Source organism: Gopherus evgoodei, chromosome 1 (genome assembly GCF_007399415.2).
Source record: "Gopherus evgoodei ecotype Sinaloan lineage chromosome 1, rGopEvg1_v1.p, whole genome shotgun sequence".
NCBI classification, from domain to species: domain Eukaryota; kingdom Metazoa; phylum Chordata; order Testudines; family Testudinidae; genus Gopherus; species Gopherus evgoodei.
Genome location: NC_044322.1, coordinates 190,277,943 through 190,303,778, shown reverse-complemented (window position 1 = coordinate 190,303,778; position 25,836 = coordinate 190,277,943). Strand labels below are relative to the sequence as shown.

The following is a 25,836-nucleotide window of genomic DNA, read 5'->3' as shown; positions in this document are numbered from 1 at the left end:
GGGCTCTCATCCCCTCCTCAGGGCTCGGACTTTAGTTGTTCCCATCACCCTCCACTCCGTCCCATTATTTTTAGTAAAACTCAGACAGGTCACAAGCTTCTGTGCATTTTTGTTTATTGCCCATGATGTGTCCTGACTTTTACTAAAAATAACAGTGAAAAAATCTTAACCTTAATGATAGCATACGGCCAGATCTTAAAGAGTGCTCAGCACCCAACATCTTCCAATGAGAACAATGGGAGCAGACGAATACTGACCCCTTTTGAAAATCTGACTATACAGCTCATGACATTCAAGCTATGTAACCAAGCTTTCCTGGTAAAAAGTGAGGTTTGAGATGGAAACAGGACCTTAATGGATTTGTTTAAATGAAAGTCAGAATCCAGCTTAGTTAGGAGGTGTTCCACCTTATCCTTACAGAATACTTTGTGGTGATGAAGAGAGAGGACAGTGTCAAATAAGGACCTGGATCTCACGATCCTGTGCGCTGATGCTGTCAGTTCTAGAAGTGAAATCTTGATAGAGATATAGTACATGGAGAACGTCCTTAAAGGCTGAAAACTCACATCAAATAAGGGAGAAAGGATGGTCCAATGATTCCAATGAAAGTTCTAGCTTTGGACTTGGAAAACCTGGATTCAGTTACCCGCTCCACTATAAGTTTGTGTGTGACCCTAGGCAAGTCACTTAGTCTCTCCATGCCTCATTACCCTATCAGTAAAGTGAGAATTATAATGCTCCACTACCTCACAGGGATGTTTTGATGATAACTATAACTGTAAGGAACTCAGATACCGTAACGAGAGGCCTTATAAATGACTATGGGCAGGTTTACACTATAGCAGGGATTGATGCCCTGAGATGGATCCACTGGCAGTCAATTTAGCAGGTCTAGTAAAGACCCACCAAATTGACTGCAGATCACTCTCCAGTCGATACCTGTACTCTACCCCCGACAAGGAGAGTAAAGTAAGTCGACGGGAGATGGTATAGACGCCACGGTAACTCGACCTAATGTATGTCGACTCCAGCTACATTATTCACGTAGCTGGAGTTGCTTAGCGTAGGTAACTTACCGCGGTAGTGTAGACATAGCCTAATATGAACAAATAGCTGTAAATGTGTAACAGGCCTTCATGGATCTTAATAATCATAAAAGCAGCAAAGAATCCTGTGGCACCATATAGACTAACGGACGTTTTGGAGCATGAGCTTTCGTGGGTGAATACCCACTTTGTCAGATGCATGTAGTAGAAATTTCCAGGGGCAGGTATATATATGCAGGCCTGGTCTACACTAGGAAATGAGGTCAGTATAATTATGTTGCATCCCTCCTGAATGATCAGAAGTTCAATATGAAGAGCTTCCATCATTCTTTTAAGCAAGTCTTGGGAGCTCTTGAAATTATTCATTTAAGAAAGGTGATTCCAATTTAGCATTTTGGGATAGGAGGAGGGACTATAAATAAGACTTTGTATGGTTACATTCCTACTCCACTGGGTCATCCTCACTTCCACTGGAAAGTCAGAATACATCAGGACCGAAGGTAGAGATGTGATCACTGAAACATACAAGTGGTCTTGCCGCAATCTCTGGAGAATGAGATTGAGCAAGTAGGTTTCTTTGAGGTTTCCACAGGAGACCTAGTTCTGCAGCAGAGACAATACATGGAGGGGAAGGGGAAATGCAGGGTCAACATGCCCCTCCCGATTTCTGCTAGGGTGGGAGTCAAGCTGAGTCTGGCTGAGGGGGACGTGCTTGGGAAAGGTACCAGCACCTGAACTCTCACTGAGCCCTGCCAGGAGGTGCCAGGAACAGGGAAGAGAGACGAGGGAGCACGGGGAAACTCTGAGTCCCATTCCTTCCTCACGCACAGCTGCTGTTACCTGCTCAGTAGTAGGTGTCCAGAGCCCACTCCAACCTGCACTGTGCCCGCAACGGAGAGGAGATATGAGAAGTAAATGAGGAACGAGCTGTGGTGGGAGGGCGGGGGGTGCCAGCTTTGAGCAGGTGTGGGAGGTGCCGAGGGAGGGGGGCAGTCACATTCCCCCAAAACTTTAAATTGTGCCCCTGCCCAAGAGTTATAGGTCATCTCTGTTCTGGAAGACTCACTCACAGAACACTGCATCTTGTACTCCATGGCCTATGTGGATTCCAAGACAGAGAGAGCTGCCCTGAGATATCCCTGACCTTCTAAAATTTTACTTGCAGATGTAGCAGACACAGTCTTACTTCCAAAATCTAAAAATTGAATACTCAGATGGGGGAGAGAAAGGAGGAGGAGGAAGAGAGGGTAAGGTTTTGGAGCTGATAATGTCCAGGGGAGACCTCAAGCTCCATCAAAGACAGCAGCTGAGCTGGTATCCAGGATGTCTTAGGAACTTGAGAGCATGGAAAAGTAATGGTCAAAGAGTGTAAAAACATAAGAATGGCCATACCGGGTCAGACCAAAGATCCATCAAACCCAGTATCCTGTCCTCTGACAGTGGCCAATGGCAGGTGCCCCAAAGGGAATGAACAGACAGGTTATCATCAAGTTATCCATGCCCTGTCACCCAATTCCAGCTTCTGGCAAACAGAGGCTAGGGACTCCATTCCAGCCCACTCTGGCTAATAGCCATTGATGGACCTATCTTCCATGAATCTACCTAGCTCCCTTTTGAACACTGTTATACTACTAGCCTTCACAACAGCCTCTGGCAAGGAGTTCCAGAGGTTGACAGTGCGTCGTGTGAAAAAAATCAATTATTGGGTGGAATATTTAAAATCAAAGTGATTAAATCACCAATTTTAATCATGATTCAAATTAGCAAGCAGGAAACCTCAATTTAAATAATTGATTTTAATCTGGTTTTGCATTTGTAGTTTCCAATTATTTTCTTAGAATGGTTGAGTCTCACTGGTTGATAACTTAAAACGTTCATTTGCAATTAGCCTTTACAATACATTTGGTACTTTTTTGCAAACTAGGAAGATGTACAATATCTATACAAACTTATTTAAGTAGTTATGTAGCTTAAACTTTTATTCAGTTTCTTAATGTTTTACATTTTTTATATTACAAAATAGTGAATGATGCATTTCACATTTACTAAAGGATTCTTTTTTTTTTTTTTTTACACTTGTGATGAGAGTAAAAGCTCTATTTGCTTGGAAACTGTATATGACAGGGTGTACCAGGCCATTTGAGGCCCCCTGTTTGTAGGCCTCACAGTCCTACTAACATCTCGCCCCGCAAAAGGAGTAGTGAAGGTGGTTCCTCCAGGCCTGCCTAGAACGGCTGCAGGCAAGTAGCCAGTCAGAAGGAAGCAGGCTCAAATAAAAAGGAGCTGCAGAGGCTGACAGGTCTGTTCCTGTTGGAGACCAGAGGAGCAAAGAAGATACTCCTTGCTCAAACTCAAGGGAGAACCAGAAGATAGATTCTGGTGACACTGGAATTCCGCGAGGAAGAACTTCAGCCCTGAGATAAGGGTGAAGAGGAAATGGCTATGTAGGAGGTGGCCCAGGGAATGGCAGTAGCAATTACTAAAGGAAGCAGCATGTGGCTGCTATTTGTAGGGTCCCTGGGCTGGGACACAGTAGTGCACAGGCCTAGGTCCCCTCACTGACCACTGGGGAAGTGCCCTAAGCCCCTAGAAGGTGATAGGGCTTGTTTGAAGACTCAAGTTAAGGGCAGGACTTTAAAAAGTGTCCAGGGAGAAAGCCCTGGGGGTACTGCCCTATACCAGGGTAGACATGGCCCAGAAGGAGCTGAGAACTGAGCCCAAAGACAGGGATAACAACGGTAACAAGGGCAGAAGAGACAGGCCCTGTTGGACCTTTTACCCCAGGAGGGGTTTGTTCGTTCATGCATTAAACTCTATGTGACTGAGCCAGAGGGCTGAGCCACTGAAGACCCACTTGACGAGGTTAACAGCTGACACAGGGTGTCAGGAGCAGAGAGAGTGTGAGTGCAGGTTTGCACCCGACTGACAGACACCCACGAGAAGTGAGTGTACTCCATCACACTGAATTCAATTACATGCATAAAACAGTGTTTTAATTTATTTTCTATCAGTTAAAACTACCTTAAATATGTGGAATACATAAGAAAAAAAGTTTAAGTTTGTCAAAACATGTTTTGGATTTTGAAATTATTAAAAACAAAGTATTATCTATAGTTAGTGAATTGAACTGATTGTTCTGATCACCATGACTTTAAAGTGCTGTTAAATGAAGATGATAATACTTTCCTACCTCATGCAGGGATCATGCAACTTATCAAGTATTTGTAAAGCGCGAGTCTCAGATGAAAGGGGCTACAGAAGTGCTGTTATTGTTCAATATTTTAGAACATCGTCTCACACCTAGCTTTTATTCACAGTTTGAAAGAGGAAAAACACATTTTCCTGATTTCTCACCTCCCAACTGGTTTAACTGTGAATTAAGTGATCACTGAACTGAAAAGACAGTTACCTTTTTCGTAACTGGTGTTCATCGAGACGTGTTGCTAATGTCTATTCCACAATAGGTGTGCATGCTCGCCACGTGCACTGGTGCCGGAAGCTTTTCCCCCTAGCAGTACCCATAGGGAGTGGCGCCTGCCTAGCACGGTATAAGGGGAGCTGCACGCTCCCCCTACCCTCATTTCCTTCTTGCCAGACAACTCTGACAGAGGGGAAGGAGGGTGGGATGTGGCATAGACATAAGCAACACATCTCGAAGAACACCAATTATGGAAAAGGTAACTCTCTTTTCTTCTTCGAGTGATTGCTCATGTGTATTCCGCAATAGGTGATTCCAAGCTATATCTGCTGGAGGTGGGTAGGAGTTCACAAGTTCCCAGGATGGAGGACAGCCCTGCCAAACCGAGTGTCATCCCTGGTCTGGGAGACAATCACATAGTGTGAAGTGAATGTGTGAACTGAAGACAACGTGGCGACCCTACAAATGTCCTGGATGGGAATTTGGGCCACAAAGGCAGCCAACGAGACCTGCGCCCGAGTCGAGTGTGCCCTCACAATGGGTGGCGGGGGAACACCCGCCAGTTCATAACAGGAATGGATGCATGAAGTGATCCAACTGGACAGCCTCTGAGTGCAAATCGGCTGGTCCCTGACACGCTCAGCCGAGGCGATGAACAGTTGCTAGGACTTTCTGAATGGTTTAGCCCGGTCGAGGTAGAAAGCCACACATCGAGCATGTGGAGATGGTGCTCCTCACTGGATGCATGAGCCTTGGGGCAGAGGACCGGCAGAAAAATGTCCTGACCCATGTGGTAGGCAGAGACTACCTTCAGGAGGAAGGCGGAGTGTGGGTGGAGCTGGACCTTGTCCTTATGAAAGACTGTATGGTGGCCTAGAGGTCAGGGTCCTCAGCTCCGAGACTCACCTGGCCAACGTGATTGCAACTAGAAGGCCACCTTCCACAAGAGGTGAGACCAGGATCACGTGGCCAGTGGTTCAAATTGGGGCCCCGTGAGATGAGCCAACACCAGGTTTAGGTCCCACTCTGGGACCAGGGGTCTACAATACGCAAAAGGACAGTCCAAACCCTTAAGGAATCAGCCAGTCATAACATTGGAAAATACTGTGTGCCCTTGCACCGGCGGATGGAAGGCCAAGATGGCTGCCAGGTGCACCCTAACCAACGAAGGTGCCAGGCCCTGGGTCCTCAGGCAGAAGAAGTAATCAAGGATAAGCTGGATTGGGGCGGTCATTGAGGAGATGCCCTGGTCCGCTGCCCACCTAGAAAATCATGACCACTTCGCCAAATAAGCATGGCGAGTGGAGGGCCGCCTACTTTTGAGGAGGACTCACTGAACCTGGTCTGAGCATGTCTGTTCCTCCCCACCTAATCACTGAGCAGCCACACTGTGAAGTGAAGAGCCGCTATGTTGGGGTGGAGGAGGCTGCCCTGGTCCTGAGACAGAGGTCCAGGCAGAGTGATAACGGCCACGGCGGAGATATCGCCAGGCCCGTGAGGGTCCCATACCAATGCTGCCTGGGCCATGACTGGGAAACCAGGAGAACTCGGGCCTTGTCCGACCTTATCTTCTCCAGGACCCAGCTGATTAGGGGGAACAGCATAGAGAACTCCCTCCTTGCCTATTGATATAGAACACCCAGGCCATGTTGTTCATGAGGACCCTGACTACTTTGCCCTCTAGGTGCAAGCGGAAGGCCATACACACCAACCGCACAGCCCTGAGCTCCTTGACATTTATATGTAGGGTCAGGTCTCAACAGCACCCCTTAGAGCATGTTGTTTGGGGCGGACCACCATCACCGTAGAGAGGTAATCAGAGTCCGGCACAGTGAGGACCTTGTCCATCCTGTCCATGGCCTGGGAGACCCTCAAGGCCAACCAGAGCTGGAGGGGCTTCATCCTGAGTTTGCCGTGACGGATCACGTACGTGCACACCAACATGTAACCCAAGAGTTGCAGGCAAACCCTGGCTTTTGTCACTTGGAATCCTGTGACCGAATGTAGCGGGGTGATCACCCTGCTCCAGCCTTGGAAGGGTAAATGCAGCCTGGAGAGGGCTGCAGCAGAGACAGCTAGGCTGATCAGAAAAGCAGCTACAGTTGTGGGCTGCCTAATCAGGGCCCAGATGGCCCTTATAAGAGGGCTGGAGACAGAAGCTGAACACACAGAGTCTCTCTAGATGCTGAGAGAGATGAGCCTGGCTGCTGGAAGCTAAGCAGGGTACCTAGACTGGAGCAGGGCTGGGCAAAGGCCAGAGGAGCTGGGAAGCTCCGGCCTGAAAAAACCCCCGGCTGCAGGCCTTGTTAAAGCCCGAGAAGATACTGGGGTTGCAGAGGTGCAGCCCAGGATAGGTAGAAGCAACAGGTCCAAACCCTCCTTGATGATGATGAATGACAATTATACTGCAGTTCACCCCAGTGAGCGGAGTCTAGACGGTGACTCGCAGTGGCCGTGAATGAGGCGAGGTGGGGATAGAGGGTTTCCTGGGGAGGGGAGACCCAGCAAGACTGTGGGGTACTGCATGGGGTGGAACCCCAAGGTAAGGGGCACTGGGGTCTGGGAGGGACACTGGGGCCAGCGGCAAGCAGGACACCGGCCTGCAGAGGGAGCTCCGGAGGCTGGCGAGCTAATTCCCTGAATAACCAGCAGGAAGAGCCGCGGCGGTGAGTCGTCGCCTCACTACACCAAGTCTATGAGATCTTTCAGGGTCTCGAACCTGTCTGGTAGGAGACAGACTCTGGCCGATTCTGCGTCCAGGAGCACCCCGATAAACTCTACATGTTGGACCGGGACTAACATGGACCTGGTGTTGTTTACCAACAGGCCCAAGGTGGTGCAAGTGGACAGGAGGAGTGCCACATGATCCCTCATCTGTGACAGGAAGGTGCTCTTGACAAGCCAATCATCCAGACGGGAATATCTGGACCCCACACCACCTGAGGTAGGCTGCTACCACAGACATGCATTTTGTAAACACCCTGGAGGCAGTGGACAAACTAAATGGAAGGACCATAAGTTGGTAATGATTCTGTCCCACCACGAAACGGAGGATGCATCTGTGCCCCTCGAATATGTGAATATGGAAGTATGCGTCCTGTAGATCGACGGTGGCGTACCAGTCCCTGGGATCCAGGGAAGGGATGATGGAGGCCAGGGAAAACCATGCAGAACTTGAGCTTCACCATGTACTGGTTCAGACCTCAGAGGTCCAGGATGGACCTGAGCCCTCCTTTGGCCTTCGGGATAAGGAAATAATGGGAATAATAACCCTTGCCCATGAACTCCTTGTGCACTGCCTCTATCGTTCCTAGTCCTAGGAGCCGCCCCACCTCCTGCTCACGCAGAGCTTTGTGTGAGGGGTCCCCCAAGAAGAACGGGGGTGGGAGTGGTTGGGCGGGGAGGAAGTAAACTGGAGGGTGTAACCCCAGGAAATGGTGTTGAGGACCCATCGGTCCGAGGTTAGCCACGACCATTCCAGGAGGAAAGCACACAATCGGTTGGAGAAGGGAAGCTTTATTGGGGGTGGATCCCTGACGAGGACTGGTGAGGTGCCCCCGAGCATCCCGTCAAAAATGCCTTTTCCCCGCCTGCTTGCCCTTGGCTGTGGGGCAGGCTGAGACTGCCTCTGAGGGCGTCTTTTATAGTCCTGCTCCTTCTTACGGGCGGCCTCGTACTGTGGGAAGGCAGCCTGAGCGGGAATCCGCCACAGCTTCAATTTAGGTTTTGCCAGAGCTGGGAAATGGAGGCCCAGAGTCTGGAGGGTCATGCGGGAGTCTTTCATGCCATGCAACCTTGTAGCTGTTTCCTCTGCAAACAGAGCTTTTCCATCATATGGGAGATCCTGCATGGAAGACTGCACCTCGCTGGACAGCCCAGAGAGTAGGAGCCATGACGCCTGTCTCACAGACACCACAAGAAGCCACTGATCGTGCGGCCGTGTCCACGGCATCCGAAGCTGTCTGCAGGGATGCTCTAGCAGCTGTTGTCCCTTCGTCCACTAATGCCTTAAACTCCTTCCTATCACGCTCCCAGAGGGAGTCTTCAAACTTAGGCAGGGAACCCCACAGATTGAATTCATACAGGCCCAGGAGAGCCTGATGTTTCGCCACTCATAACTGGAAGCTCGAAGATGAATCAATTTTCCTTCCGAAAGAGTCCAGTCTCCAAGAGTCTCTGTTCTTTTGGGTCTGGGCTAGCTGACTCTGCCGTTCCCTATGGCTGACCGACTCAACCACCAACTAGTTGGGTGCCACGTGGGTATACAAGTACTTGTGCCCTTAGTCAGTACAAAGTACTTACATTTCGCCTTTTCAGATATGGGGCCAATGAGGCTGGTGTTTGTCACAAGGCATTTGAAATCTTAGCCACCCCTTCATGGAGAGGCCAGGCCACCCTGCCTGGTGCCAATGGGACCACATGTTAAACAGGGAATCTGAGGGCTCCTCCATCTCCTCTGCCTGGAGGTGTATGCTCGCTGCCACCCTCTTTAAGAGTTTTTGGTGGGCCCTAGAGTCCTCCTGCAGGACATAGCGGGGTGAGGCCACAATCACCTCCCCCGGGTGGGGCAAAAAGGCCGGCACTGGAGGATCCACCACCTAGTCAGACTCAAGGCACGGTGTCCTTCCTCGGGGGTCTGCAGAAGGGGGCAGACAGTGCTTCCAAAGTTCTGGTCACTGAGCGAGCCACTGGTACCATTCGGCCGGCCACGACACTCTGTGCCACTGCATCTGTGGCACTGGCGGGACCGACTGTCTGGGTTGGCCGGTCTGGCCCATCGAGGGACAGCTATGGATGGAGATCAAGCTGGCGTAAGGAGCGGCGGTGCCAGGATCTATGAGAGCCACAGGACCACAATCTCAACGTGGAGGACTGGTACCAATAGCTACCCCATGAACGGCTTCTATGGGTGGACCCACGAAGGCGAGATGCTGGCGATCAACGCTCAGGGCTGCGATGTCTTGGCAGAGACTTGGAGTGGGAGGTCGAGTGGGAACTGTGTCAACAATCGTGTCGTAACCGACTGTGGTACACTCTCTTAGGCACGGACTGATGGTCCCATCAATAGTCGCTTCTTGAGGCCAAGTGGTGCTGTGAGTCCCAGCCGGACGTAACCCAGCCAGACAGTCTGGTCGACGTCGAAGGCGATCCACCTGGACTCTGCTCCGAGCAGTTGCTGGGCGGTGATCGGCATCAGGAACGTTCCCTCAACTGAGATTGGTACCGCGTCGGAGGCAGCTGCAGGGATCCCAGCGGCGGCTTGCCTCTGGAGCGCAGGGCCGACATCAACCGTGCTCCAGGCACCAACATGGACATGACGTCTCAGGCTACCTGGAGGGTTTCAGGCATGGAAGGCATCCAGAGAGGCCTATTCCAAAGGGGCCGGGCTACTCCGCTCAGCTTGAGTCGGAAGCCTGGGGCCTGGTGGGGATCGAGTACTGCCCAACATGGGCCTAGCCTCTGTCCCAGATTTCCCTCAGTGCCGCTGTGAAGAGGGAGTCTTCTTGGCCCTCTTAGCATGCCCCAGGGACGGGAAGTGGTGCCGGCTGGTCGATGGTACCAGAGGGTTGCCACGTACCAACACCGCAGTGCCGGGTACTGGTTTGGAGCAGTGTGCTGGGGTCGGTATCAGTGCCGACTCCATCAGGATGGCCTGGAGACTAATGTCCCTTTCTCTTTTGGTCTGAGGCTTAACTGACTTGCAAATCTTGCACCTTTCACTGATATGAGTTTCTCCCAAGCAGCGCAAACAGTCTGCGTGCAGGTCACTCCTTGGCATAGAATGCCTGCAAGAGCCGCACAACTTAAACCCCGAGGCATGCCCCAGCCCGGGCTCATTGACTGACTAAACTAAACTAACTACAGTACTAACACTGAATGAACAAAGAGTTCTGTGGACAAGCTAGAGCAAAGCTGGAGCTGAGTAGTTCCGACGCACCTTCACTGGTGGCAAGAAGGAACTGAGGATGAGGGGAGCGCGCAGCTCCCCTTATATCACACCAGGCAGGCGCCACTCCAGGGGCCGAGGGGGGCGCTCCCCCTTCCGGATACTGGTAGGGGAAAAACTTCCAACACCAGTGTACATGGCAAGCACGCACACCTATTGTGGAATACACATGAGCAATCAAAGAATTAACTGAATAAACTGAAATGAACAAAATATTCTCTCTTCACCTGCACAAGAGGCTATTGGCGGCAAAAGCTGGTTTAGCCCTACAACAAACTCTAGTTCTAAGGGCTTAGCCAGTTACTTTCACCAGTTCAGTGGTTCGACTGTCTTTAAAACTTCAACAGAAAACATGTACTGCTTAAATATAATTTGAATATTAATAGATTATAAGTAGTTTAAGCTTTAACACTGGTTGTAAATTTTAAATTTAAATGTTTGTTTTGAAAAAGAAAAGTGGTTTTAAGTCATCAATTTTCATCTGTCTTGGGGCAAAGAAAGAATAAAATCATGCTAAATACCAACAAATCTGAAAGATTATTCCTAGGGAGCCATTATGGCTCAGAGTCAAAAGGCACCATGTAAAGGAACAGACAGTGCTGAAAGAGAAGTCTAGAATGGCTCAGAGATATTCTGTCACAAGATCGCCTCTACACTAATATCTATCAGCCCTGAATTTTCTCTCAACTCTGAAGCCTCAGCAGTTCCATGACTACTGTATCTCCTTGCTTCAAAGAGAAGGCCAGAGGAGCAGTAAGAACTATGGTGTTTCTTCATCCATCCTACTCAGGGACTCAGTCCTTACAACTCTGTAAGGAACCAGGACTTGGATCCTGCTCTCTGTTGATTCCCTGCCTCTTTAGAGATACTTAAAAGGCAACAGATGCCACGGTAGAAACCTGACATGGTTCTGAAGACAACATCAATTTATAACCTTTAGCCAACTGATTAAAAAGTGCTGTCTGAGGAATTTTCTAGTAGAGAGCTCTTTAATTTAGCGAAGACTTCAGATCCAATGCCTGGAAGTTGATGCTAGACAAATTCATATTGGAAATAAGGTACACATTTCTAAGTCAATGACTACTAGAACAATTCTCCATCACTTGACGGTAAATCAAGACTGGGTGTCTTTCAAAGAATTATTCTAGGTCAGTAAAAAGTTATTGGGCTTGATGTAGTAATTACAGAATGAATTTCTATTACTTGTGTTATGTAAAAGGTCAGAAAGTGATCATAATGGTCCCTTCTGAACATAAAATATTAGATCTATGATAAAAGTTTCCTTCATCTAAGAAGCCTTATGTTGGTATTCACAGTCTCTAAGAACTCTTGAGGTAAAGGAAATAGATAGAGTAAGCCTGTGATGCATATGCCTCCACAAGAAACAAAAGATGCTCAGCTGTAACTGAAGGCAAAGTGCCCACACTAAATTTTATGATCCATACCAGACTTGTTCCGTGAAAATGATGCCCAGAACAGGAGCCAGACAAACATTTAAAATAAGTAACTACCTATCAACAACAAAGAAAAAAGACAAAATCATGGGAAACAAACTAATTTGGAGCTCTAGATCATTATTTAACCTTGAGACTGAATAAGTAGCGCCCTACCAAATTCATGACCATGAAAAACAAGAGTGGCAGCTGCTGGCTAACGGCCCAACTCTGAAGGCAGCAGCACAGAAGGATGGCAATATCATACCATGCCATCCTTACCTCTCCGGCTGCCCAGCTCTGAAAGCAGCTCCACCACTAGTAGCAACATAAGTCAGAGTGGCAATAGCATGACCCCCCTACACTAACCTTGTGACCCCACAACTCCCTTTTGTGTCAGGACCTCTACAGTTATAACACCATGAAATTTCAGATTTAAATACCTAAAATCATGAAATTTACAATTTTAAAAATCCTGACCGTGAAACTGACCAAAATGGACAGTAAATTTGGTAGGGGCCTATGAATGAGGTCTAGAAGGGATCATGCAGTTGGCCTTCAATGGCTGTGGTTTCCCAAAAGATTTCAACACACAGATTTGGTCGGTCTACTGAAAGGGGAAATTTTGCTTCAAGTTCAATAGCAATTTTGATACACTATAAACTGTCGGTAGGCTTAGAAAAAGAGGTAAAATATGGAAATTTTTAACATTTGCATCATGGTGTATGCCTTTGCGGTGAGAGGGGGAGAGGAAAGGATAAAGAGTGGAATGTCAATTCTCTTTCACACATCATCTGCAACAGTCTCTCACTCCGTGTGCTGGAAAGGCTATTTAGAAATCTTCTATCCAGCAAATTTTGTAGGGTGTTGGGGAAACATATTACAACATGGTTTTGTATCTTTAGACAGGACCAGTAAGTAATATAAGCATGTTTTTGCCCTAGTCTTTACAGGGTTGTGAAAGATTTTGGCCCAATCTACGGAGAGAAGACCAGGCTGTGTTATAAACTCATATGAGGTACTCAGGGCTGCCCAGAGTATTCAGGGGCCCTGGTGCAAAGCAATTTCGGGGGCCCCATCAATAAAAAAAAAGGTTGCAATACTATAGAATACAATATTCTCATGGGGGTCCCTGTGGGGCCTGGGGCAAATTGCCCCACTTGCCCCCGCACCCCCCGAGCTTCCCTGGAGGTACTATAACATAAAATATTAAGATTTGCCCTCGCTCTGAGCTTGTACCTCTCTAATCAGTGACCAATCCCAAGCCAGTTAAATAATGCAAGTACATAAATGCCACTGTAAAAATACAGAGCAAGTAAGGTAAAATAGGACAGTTTCCAAGGGGAGGAGTGTTAAGCCCTTCACAGCGGCAGAGAGGTATAACATGGGTATTTCTCTACGTAAAATTAAAAGAAAATGACAAGAACTTTTATAAAGAGCACTTATGACCAATAAAAAAAGAGCTATGATCTGGCTGGTCAGTAGGCAAAAAATGAGTCAAAGAGCCCTGACAAGGTATCAAGGTTTCAAAGTGGATTTTTCCTACTTTATAGCTTACAAAATCATAGGCTGATTCAAATCATTCTTACTCTCCTAAGCAGGCTTTGGAAAACAATGTTCACTCTCTGTGACTGACAGGATGCATAGCTCACAGAAATACACACTCCACGAGAAAAATTGCTGGCTTTAAGCAGGAATCATAACATTGATCAATGAGTGGTTTTATTTTTGTGGTGGTTGACTATTATATACATTAATACAAATATACACTGACTAAATCAAACAGCACAATCACTGGAGGGGGAAGATGTATACAAACATCAAAAGAAAATCCTTGGAATTTAAGGGATTGCAAAAAAGAAAAGTCATAAGAAGTTAAGAAGAGGGAAACTAAAGAAGTGGATGTCTGGAATCTGCAGTCCTTGTAAGAAGTGTAGACACCATTTTATATTTCTTCATGTAAATAATTTTTGTTTTCCAAAAATTCCTTTCATATAGCCAAACACTTTTGTCAGATCATCAATCTTTCAAAGAAGCCATTTCAAATATTTTGCTAGATTTTATTTTAAACCCAGAATGATACTGTTCACAACCTAAAACTTTGAAAACTCTACAATTTTAAAGACTGCTTTATAGTATTTTACATTGGATCACGTTTTCAAATCTGAATGTGTATAAGCTTCAATGAGATTTGCAGATGCTTAGCACTTTTTCAAAAATCAATCCATTTTCACTTAAGTGTCTCCTATAGATTTAGGAGAGAAACTTTAGGCAATAATGTTTGAAAATTTTAGCCATTTTTTACAAAAACTCTGAAAGACAATTTACATTATATCATAAGTCAATCGATTATTTTTTTTAAAAGAAACAATGCCACCACATTAAACTAACCATCCAAACCTCCTGCAAAAAAATCAGTCAGAGTAATGAGGGCCGATTTATATGGATTTAACATCTCATGGTAGCTTATAAAATGTGTCAAAGCCCCCGTTTACTCCTACTCGCCTGGTTCTTTGTTGGAATAAACAGGAAGGAAACATTAATTCCTTTCTGATGAATACAAATTGAGATGGGATTTAGAGACAATTTATAAGAAAAAAGAAAGTAACTGCATTGCCCTCCTAGTCTCTTCCACCTGGAGTACGTTCTTTGGCTGCAGTTTTTCTCACAGCTGTCTCCTTTTCTGAAGGCATTTTTACACAGTATCTAACACTATCCACTACCATGGCTACCCTTGGAGTTTTGATGAGTGGGAACAATCTCTAAGAATTACTATGAACATCAAAGACACAAGACATTTACTGAAGGGGGAAGAGGAAGATAGCGTGAGGTAATGAGGGTCCTACTGTATTTACCTTATGTGCAGGGCATGTGGACAGCAATAGAAACCATGTAGGGAGCGATTTTGGCCAGAGAAAGAACACGGCAGCCTAATGGGAGGCCTTTGTTCTTCAAAAAGGTCTCCTTTTCCCCTTTTGTGCTTCACTTAATTCATGGCATCTGAGCTGCTCTTGAACTTGACAGACGGTGAAGGGGAGGGGAATGGAGAGAGAGGGAGACAAAGAAAAAAAGAAAAAAAAAAGAAAGGACTTCAAAAGAGTTTTCCTTTGAAAATTCAGTTTTGCTGCTGAAGGCTCCAGAATCAGAAAGGGGCAGAAAACACCATCTCCACGACTAACTTATATGAATTGTCCCAGCTGTTAAGGAAACTGAAAGGCAGTAATAAATAGGGCAAGAAAGAAGTAAAACAGGCAAGAGCATTATTTGCCTCTGGGTGTTTTTCATTTATTTTCATCTTTATTCTTATTTTGTATGGATAAAAATATTTATTAAGACACTACCAGCAAAACATCTGGTTTCCAGCAGTGTCCTGGAAAACACACATTTTATGCATGGGCCAATCAATCAAATGATTCCCATACAAAAAATTATGTTTAAACAGCCACAGGAAATCATCAAAATATCCAGCGCCATCTGGAGGATGAACTCAGAGATGAATATTGTATATTTCTCTAAAACTCACTAAACTGAAACTCACTAGTCAAATTTGTCAATTGGTATTTAATGTGAATTTCAGACATATGCAAGCTGCTAAATTTTGCTTCCACTGAGTATTAAACATCCAATGACTCTTCAGTATGACAAGTGACAGAGAAGCTGCCAGTGCTAACAAAAGAAAAACATCAAGTTCTGAATTTTAGGAACCTCTAACCAAGTTGAAGTAATTCATTTTTGTTCGTTACTCTTAAGAGTATGTTCAAATGAGCTAACTTAATAGTACAGTTTTAATAATTTCAGGGGAATATGAAATAGGGTCCCAAACTTTGTCCTCGCAATTTGGTAAAGACTACAAAATGCATCATACCTGTGTGTGCTCCATACAACTAGACAAAACAACTTTCAACATTCTCTCTCTCTCTCATACTCTCTCTCTCGCTCTATTTACCCTCTCACTCTTAGAAATTCCATAACCTACAGAGTTTGTTAATCTGGTGAAGGAGAATATGGACATGTAAGAATTCAACCTGTACATTTCACATTAATTTTACACATTCCACAGATCACCTCAGTTTCATGCATCAATAGCACATGTAGATCTTTGTCTGTATTAAGTATATACTTTATACTAATTGTGCATTAATATGTTTTGTGTGTCAGAATTAATGTTGTATGCATAAAGTGAGGTTTTAAATACGCATAGTATCAGTATCAAAACATACAATTTTATGGGTCTTGGAATATTTTATACAAAATTACTATAATGAATCATTTCTGTGTTTTTTAATACTTAGGGTGCTTGGGTTATTTTTGTTGTCCCTCAGAGATAATTATACCATCTACTAGTTAATTAACATAATCTATACTAGAATAATGAATGTTCAACTGCAGGACCTTACTATTTCCAGATCCGAAAAACAGGCAGAGTGTGGAAAATGTAAACATATACCATAGTTTTCCTACTAGATGTCAAGTGACTTTTTTATTCCACTGTGTTGGTGTTGGGTTGTTTTTTTTTTTTGCTACTGCTCTTTACTTGACAAAGGGTGTTCTCCTCATCCCCACAAAACCTCTTTAAAAATTGGGCACTCAAACTTCGTAACACTTTTCATGTTCATCAACATGCATTTTGGGAACATACTTCTTCAAAATATGCACTAAAAAGTGCATCTCCTTTTAAAAATTATGTATTATGATTAACCTGCCACTGAAATGAAATAAGTTCATTTTAGTAAAAAACCCAAAGCAAAATTAGGCTATGCAAATTAAGCAAACCAATATGCAAATGCTTGTGCTACTTGGGAAGATACTCAGCCTCTAGCAAATTGATTTAAGACGGTACTTGATGTTGCAGAATTTGGATACCCCTGTTCTATTGGGAAAGAGATTTGCTTGCCCTATTGCTACCATATCTACTATAGAACCCCAAAATGGGATGTCCATGTTATCCACCTAGACTGTATACAAAGTATTAAGGGCTTCTGGAACCTGAAAGCATTTATTCAGATTCCTCCATTCAATGTCCCTTTTATGAGAAATGTCTTCATAGACCTGGAGCACTAAAAATGGAGATCATCCCTTACCCATCATCAAATTTTAAATGACCACATGTCTAAACAAAGAGTAAAAACTTAGGCCACACATGAAATAGTTTGTCTGAACCTGTGTTCTTTGAAATCAGACTTCTCCCCTTCCTGTCAACCAGAATATGCCGCCTGTCCCGATTCTGCAAAGTACATGCAATGCTCTTAAATCCCACCAAAATCAATAGGTTTACGCATCCACTTTAGTGCTTTGTTGAATTGGGGAGCCATAACCTGAAAAAAGCAAAAATATATTATGTGGTCTTGTAGTAAAGTGCCCCTGAATTAGGGCTGGTCCACACTACGGGGGGAAATCGATCTTAGATACGCAACTTCAGCTATGTGAATAACGTAGCTGAAGTCGAATATCTAAGATCGGATTACTCACCCGTCCTCACCGCGCAGGATCGATGTTCGTGGCTCCCCCTGTCGATTCCGCAACTCTGTTGGGGTTGATGGAGTTCCGGAATCGATATAAGCGCCCTCAGGGATCGATATATCGCGTCTAGATGAGATGCGATATATCGATCCCCGAGCAATCGATTTTAACCCGCCGATACGGCGGGTAGTCTGGACGTAGCCTTAGACAGAGGTCTATCTGATGCCTTGGAAACACTGAGGATAAAACAGGTGTCTTTACTTCATCATAAACTTGGTTCAGAATCATGGGAAACTGATGTTTTCCTAAGGCTCCCCGCTTTTAAAAAATTCTTGTGGGATTCTGCACAAGTGAAGACTGAACCTATGAGCCACAATTTTGCGAGCAGTATGTGTGCACACATGTTTTCAGACATATTAATTTGAAAGAAAAGCCTAGATTATTAGAGAGTAGTTTGAGGAAATGTTTGAGGATAAAATAAGGAGGTTTTTTTCTATTTGTATTTTGAACATCATCAGTGCTTGAGGATTAATTAATGTTTGTAAAGCTCTTTGAAGATTGAAAGTGCTACATAAGTGCTATTATTAAGTAGACAGTTTAAAGTCCTTATAGGATACCAATTATGAGTAATGCACTATTGCACCAGAAATTTGATACACTCAAGAACGTTACCATGAATTTTAATCTACGAGTCTTTGGGAAAGAGCAGAGGAGTTAAGCTGCAAATTTTCTACCATCTTTACTGAAACTGTTCCCTCTTCCCCCTCTAAAATAGATATACCCTGGAAAAAAATCTATTTTAAAAGATTTTTTTCCAGGGTCCATTTTTAATTTACACATATCCCCAAAGCCTTCACTCTCCAATACCCTTCTCTGTTTGGTATGACAAAACATTGTCAGATGTGGAAGCAGGGATTATATCTTTGGAAGAGAAAAAGTGAGATACTTCCCCACATACAAACTGCCCACTCAACGTGGTGCTGAAGAAAACTAAACTAGTTGCTGGGGGCAGTTTCTTCCTTTATGAATAGTTACAGCTGATTTGATCTTAGGGAAATATTTAGTGGAGTGGTAAATGAACAAATGTTTATGAATACTATGATACCCAGCTGTTTCTGACAATTCTCACAAGAGATTCTATTTTGTAAAAATAGAGCGGTAGAGCAGCATATTGATGAAATTATTTGCATGGTGCTCCAACATCTCAAAAACCCAAACTAAAAAAAATGAAATTTCTGTTACGTAACATGACCAGAAACTCAACTGATATAAATATCTGCCCCTTCTACTTCAGACACAAACAATCTCAATAATAAATACATTCTGCACATTGCAAACTAAAAATTAATCTGAGTCTTAGTTTTACCTAGCAGAATGTCTCTTATGTACTTTGGTGCACCACAGTGTGAGAACATATAAAACTAGAACAAATAGTTCCAAACATGAGGATTGTGAGTTCTGTGATTGGGTCATAAAATGAACCTTCAGGTAGAATGGTGCTAAATTACTTTCAAATGTATATATGATGTATGTAAGACAGTCAAGGAAGTACTGCTGCTGAACAAAAGGCAACAATTCTGAGTGTAGGCATCACTGATTGTTGAGGGCAAAGACCCTTGGTGCAGTCATGTACAACATTCTGCACTAATAGCATCTATGAATGGTTTATGAAGGCCACCCTAATAAAGTGTACTGTATTACTGCAGCCCACAGGTCACAAAAGATTCACTGTGGCAAGATCTTTGTCAGGAAAGAATAGTTACAACTTGAAAACATTTTGAAGGTGAAAAATAATTTTACCTGTTTATTGTATTAATACAGCCTCTGAATTTGCTTTCATTGTGACAGGGAGCATCTAAACTTCTTTAACAACTCTGTATCCCAGTCATCTTCTCTGCTCCTCCCATCAGCCATCTTGCCACTTGAGAAATTCCTACTCTGAAAAGTGGCAGCCAACACTCATGACATTAAACTATTAACTTTGCTTAAGTGTGCATTCCTGTTAGGAAGTCTTGGGAGGAGGCTGTACAAGTGCTAACATACTGCAGAAAACAATTAACAAGTGAGAAAAAATTGCTTTTCCATGGCTGCCTCTAGCGTAGACTAGAGGAACACACACTAAACAGAAATGGAAGGGAAGAGAATAGGGCTGAAGAGAATATGAAACATTCTGGCCTCAGAGGAAAAAGAAGAGGGGAGAATTACATTTATTCCCTCTTCTCAAAATGGTACCAGATGTAAGACTGAAAGACTTACGTCCATGTTCTTGCCTTACATCTTCCTGCTTCCTTTTCTTTTCATCTTTTTGTTCCATACTGTTTTCTCCCAACTAGGCAATGGCCAGAAAAAAATGGAGAATGAGCCTGATATGCCTGATGCTGCATCTGTGAGAGGCTGGAGCAAAACTATGGAGTCAGCTGAGGGAAAGAACAGGAGGAGGAAAGAAGGAAGAAAGCTAGGCACAAGACTTCCTTATCCAGATTAGGGCAGAGACTTTCAAAGGATCTTAAAGAACACTGGCTTCCAAATCCCACTGAAATTTAACTCCCATAGGCACCTCTGAAGATGCCAATCTAGTTGCCACCTATCTCAGTTACAGCTAAGGATACAAAATCAGAGTCTGTACTGGTAGCAAACATGCCATGGATAAAGCCATTTTTTATCACTCCCAAAAGACAAACCTTCTGTGTTTATCTCACTATCAAAATTCACTCAAAAACTGCAAGCCCTGAACTTAATTGGGAAAACCCAACAATAGGGAGAACATCCTCCACACAAGGAAAGTTCCTTAGTTATTTGCCTGCACATAGCACCTCTGGTCTTATTTGGGTTGTACCTCAGCCAACTACCATATATACTCATTCATAAGCTGAATATTTTTGGTAAAAAAAAAATGACGCATCAAAGAGCAGGGGTTGGCATATAAACGGGTTTACACCAAAATTGATGATTTTAAACACTATGGAATCACTGAATTGAATATCTAATGTATTGTCGTTTTGTTTACCTGGAGCGTCTGCAGGCATGGAGCCCCTCAGCTCCCTGTGGCCGCCGTTCGCCGTTCCCAGCCAGTGGAGCTGCGGGAAGTGGTGCCGTGGCCACAGGGAGCTGAGGGATTCCATGCCTGCAGACGCTCCAAGTAAACAAAACATCCCGACCCGCCAGCGGCTTACCCTGACGGCTGAGAGTCAAAGTTTTTCAACCCCTGAAATATAGGGTCAGCTTATGAAAGAGTCATACAGTTTTTGCTATTTTTACCTATCCATTTTGGGAGGTCGACTTATAAACGAATGGGCTAAGAACAAATATATACAGGATTTCTTCATAGCTCTGTGCCAGGCAGCACAGACGTGATTTAACGCAGAAAACTGAATAAGAGATGGACCATCTGTAAACTAAAGAAATGTGTTCTAGATTTTGTAATATCAGCACACTGATATCACCTTAGTTCATGCCTTTGTATATGGGATTCTGGTGGGGAATCAAATTATAAGTCCTTTCTCCCCAATTGGTTTCCCCTTACTGCTGCAGTTTTATATAATTAGCGTATTCTTGTGAAGAAAGAAGATTTTGAAGATCTACCTATGTCCTTTTTTTGGAATAATGCAAAAGAGTTTAGATGCTTTCTTGATTAGCTCATTTATAAGGACTGTGAAGTGTACCTGTTTTTGTTTTACTCACTCTGGTGTCACTATCACGTGCTTAAGGGTCTGGGACTTTTGGATTTATATCCTTGAGTAACCAAAGACACCACAGAAAAGCTGAGAGATCAATATTTTACATTGTATATTTTTTCATTAGTATTAAAGTTATTATAAATGTAAGTAAAAATACTTAAATATATGAAGTAAGACAATAAGCCAAAGGACCAAAAAAAAAAGGGAAAACTGGATTGTTGTCCTTTGACAAGGTCATCCTTGTCACAACCATGTCACACAAGCTTTTGAGAACAGCAACTCTGCAATGTATGGACCAGCAACTCTGCAAAGCCTTCCCATAAACAATTTAAAGGAATTAATTTAATCAAAAACAAAGCCCAGTTAAACAGTACTACTCATAATAGTAAATATACAGATAGCATACATCCTCTATATCAGATAATATGGCTCCATTTTCCTTACCTTTCATTTTATTCGCAATTACACCACAAAATAAGTAAACATATTGTCTTGCCTAGTTATACAACTTCTAGTGGATCAATTTCATTTTTTAAAAAAAGCTGCCTCTTCAAGACAAGGAAAGGACAGGATAGAGAGTTAGAAAGGCTACTGGCCTAGAGGGATCAGCTGTCTTATTTTGTACTTCTATGACTATTTTTCTTGCGCCACTTGCTAATTAACATTTATTTAAATAAAGGCTTATTTACTCCTTCCTAGCTTACCTCACTTTATTTTATCTTTCAGTGAGACTAATTGAATTTCTGACATACCGGTACTCATTTTTATGCAATGCATTGTGCTGACAAAATATAGGATTATGGCTTAATTGCAGAAGTAACTGTAAATCCCCTACCTGAAATAAGTAACAGGTGCTGCCTCATATGAACTTTCCCTAAACCTTTCTCAGACCCAGTAATATTGGGCAGTGACTCCTCAATCAGCCAGTCCTACTCACCACTGGGTGATCTTTATTGGCATAATCTGCACTGTCAATTTATTTCTACAGTATCTATTTTTTAGGTCAAGAACAGGGTGTTTTTGCATGGCTTTATTCTTAACCAGAATTGAAACCTACAGGAACTGAATCACCTTTCACTAAGATTTCTTGATTAGTGCCCACATCTTACACTCCACTACAAATAACTCAGATTTAGATTTCTACCACCAGTGCTTGATAATATTCATAATTTTCACATTTAAATAGGTTCCAAGTTGCGCAATAAAGAAATATCCAATACTAACCAAATATTACAATATTATGGAACATATAAAGGGAGTAAAAAGATTAAATTTGAAGAGCTGATACACCAAAAAGGTAAACTGCTGCTAAAGGTTCCTGCGGCCTGAATAGTATTCAATTAAGTATATAAATTAAGTACTGTATTATACACAGAAGTGTTTAGAAAAAAAAAGTGTAGACTCTCAAGATGGTGATGTCTAAGAGGCTGAATTTCTGGTTTCCTGGACAGGAAAAACAATGTGGATTTAAAAAAAAAAATAAAAAAATCTGTCACTGGATTTGCACCAGGGATGAATTCAATCCAGCATTTTTAATTTAGATTACTTAAAGAATTGGTAATAATCTTTGTTATCCCACCATCACCACATACTGACACAGCACCTTTCACCTAATGAGCTGAAGGCACTTTACAAACATTACACCTCAATAGCCCTGTGAGGTAAGGAATTTTAATGGATAAACTGAAGAATACAGAAGTTAGGAGACTTGTCCAAGATGGCAAAGAGAGGCAGTGGTAAAACTTAGAAGAAAACCCAGAAGTGCTCTCAGACCCCTGATTTCAACCACAAGATCATGCTTTGTAAATATGGTACTCTAGTGGGGAATCAATAAGCATCTTATAAAAGCATTAACTGGTTTTGCATTCTGTCCTTCTAACACCTATTTTCTTACACTGATTTCCAATGTCAAGTCACTAATTTGTTTCCCTATCAATTTAATGAACTGTTTCATTTATATCATACTTCTTAGTTCTTTGCTCCCCAATTAATGTATTTGTCCACATTTAGATTAAATTTCCCATCTCTTGGCCCAATCATCTAAAATATCCACATCCTTTGGAACGTAGTTGTATTATGTATATATACACAATATGGCTGAGTCATTTTGTTGATGGAATCTCAAAACTTGTGTGTCCATTTTCTGAAAGCTCTACACACTTAGAAGGTACATGGCTCTCCCATAAATAATATAAGCACTTGTCATGTCCATCCTTTAGGGCAGTGTTTCTCAACCAATATCCCTAAGAGTACACAGAGGTTGTACGAGGAGTACTCAACTCATCTAGATCAGTGTTTCTCAACTGGGGACTGTGACTCCGGGCGGGCAGGGGGAGTGTTGCAGGGCAGGTTTAGGGGGTTGCGAGCACAGGGCTGGCAAGCAGGGCAGTTGCCCGTGGCCCCATGAAGCTAAGTTACATGCTTCAGCCACGGACGGCAGGAACTCTGGATTTAGATAAAGCTCACAAGTCAAAAAAAACAGGCTGAAGTATCACTGAAATGTAAGTACAATATTTATATTCCAATCAATTTATTTTATAACTATATAGTAAAATGAGAAAGTAAGCAATTTTTCATTAATAGTGTGCTGTGACACTTTTGTATTTTTATGTTTGATTTTGTAAGCAAGTAGTTTAAGTGAAGTGACCCAGGGTACACAAGACAAATCCAACTCCTGAAAGGGGTACAGTAGTCTGGAAAGGTTGAGAACTACTGCTTTAGGAGTACAACAACATCGCTTGCCTCACAACCTAAGTAGTGCAGAACGCAATGCCATCCACAGCCTCAGAAACCACCCTGACATTATCATCAAAGAGGCTGATAAAGGAGGTGCCGTTGTCATCATGAACAGGTCTGACTACCAAAAGGAGGCCGCCAGACAACTCTCCAATACCAAATTCTACAGGCCACTTCCCTCAGATCCCACTGAGGAATACACTAAGAAACTACAGCATCTACTCAAGACACTCTCTACACTAACACCAGAAGAAATCAACATACACTTAGAGACCCGACCAGGGTTATTCTATCTACTACCCAAGATCCACAAACCCGGAAATCCTGGACGCCCCATCATCTCGGGCATTGGCACTCTCACTGAAGGACTGTCTGGATATATGGACTCTCTACTCAGACCCTATGCCACCAGCACTCCCAGCTATCTCCGTGACACCACTGATTTCCTGAGGAAACTACAATGCATTGGTCACCTCCCAGAAAACACCATCCTAGCCACCATGGATGTAGAGGCTCTCTACACAAACATCCCACACACAGATGGAATACAAGCTGTCAGGAACACTATCCCTGATGATGCCACAGCACAACTGGCCGCTGAGCTCTGTACCTTTATACTTACACACAACTATTTCAAATTTGATGACAATATATATCTCCAGATCAGTGGCACTGCTATGGGCACCCGCATGGCCCCACAATATGCCAATATCTTTATGGCCGAACTGGAACAACACTTCCTCAGCTCTCATCCACTCACGCCTCTTCTCTACCTACGCTACATTGATGACATCTTCATCATCTGGACCCATGGGAAGGAGACTCTGGAAAAATTCCACCATGATTTCAACAGCTTCCACCCCATCATCAACCTCAGCCTGGACCAATCTACACGGGAGGTCCACTTTCTTGACACCACGGTGCAAATAAGTGATGGTCACATTAACACCACCCTATATCGAAAACCTACCGATCGCTATGCCTACCTTCATGCCTCCAGCTTCCATCCCGGACACATCACACGATCCATAGTCTACAGCCAAGCACTGAGGTACAACCGCATCTGGTCTGACCCCTCAGACAGAGACCAACACCTACAAAATCTCCACCAAGCATTCTCAAAACTTCAATACCCGCACGAGGAAATGAGGAAATAAGGAAATAGATCAGCAGAGCCAGATGTGTACCCAGAAGCCTCCTACTGCAAGACAACCCAAGAAAGAAACCAACAGGACTCCACTGACCATCACATACAGCCCCCAGCTAAAACCCCTCCAATGCATCATCAAGGATCTACAACCCATCCTGGACAATGATCCCACACTTTCACAGGCCTTGGGTGGCAGGCCAGTCCTTGCCCACAGACAACCTGCCAACCTGAAACATATTCTCACCAGTAACTGCACACCGCACCATAACAACTCTAGCTCAGGAACCAATCCATGCAACAAACCTCGATGCCAACTCTGCCCACATATCTACACCAGCGATACCATCACAGGACTAACCAGATCAGCCACACCATCACCGGTTCATTCACCTGCACATCCACCAATGTAATATACGCCATCATATGCCAGCAATGCCCCTCTGCTATGTACATCGGCCAAACTGGACAGTCTCTACGGAAAAGGATAAATGGACACAAATCAGACATTAGGAATGGCAATATACAAAAACCTGTAGGACAGCACTTCAACCTCCCTGGCCAAACTATAGCAGACCTTAAGGTGGCCATCCTGCAGCAAAAAAACTTCAGGACCAGACTTCAAAGAGAAACTGCTGAGCTTCAGTTCATCTGCAAATTTGACACCATCAGCTCAGGATTGAACAAAGACTGTGAATGGCTTGCCAACTACAGAACCAGTTTCTCCTCTCTTGGTTTTCACACCTCAACTGCTAGAACAGGGCCTCATCCTCCCTGATTGAACTGACCTCGTTATCTCTAGCTTGCTTGCTAGCACACATATATATACCTGCCCCTGGAAATTTCCACTACATGCATCTGAGGAAGTGGGTATTCACCCACGAAAGCTCATGCTCCAAAACGTCTGTTAGTCTATAAGGTGCCACAGGATTCTTTGCTGCTTTAGGAGAATTACTGTTCTACACAATGCAC

The 25,836-nt window shown here is 43.8% G+C and overlaps 1 protein-coding gene across 2 annotated transcripts in view; it reads right to left on the bottom strand.

Moving 5' to 3' along the window:
- Positions 1 to 25,836, bottom strand: part of POU2F1 (POU class 2 homeobox 1) — a 210,999-nt gene that overhangs the window by 154,182 nt on the left and 30,981 nt on the right. Inside the window, exon 1 of one of the 2 annotated variants that reach the window (XM_030581066.1) lies at positions 14,700 to 14,789. The exons of the other annotated variant lie outside the window; for it this stretch is intronic. The gene's annotated coding sequence lies outside the window, so the exon portion shown is untranslated. Of the gene's footprint in view, positions 1 to 14,699; positions 14,790 to 25,836 lie in introns of those variants that run through there. 2 annotated transcript variants of the gene reach the window in all.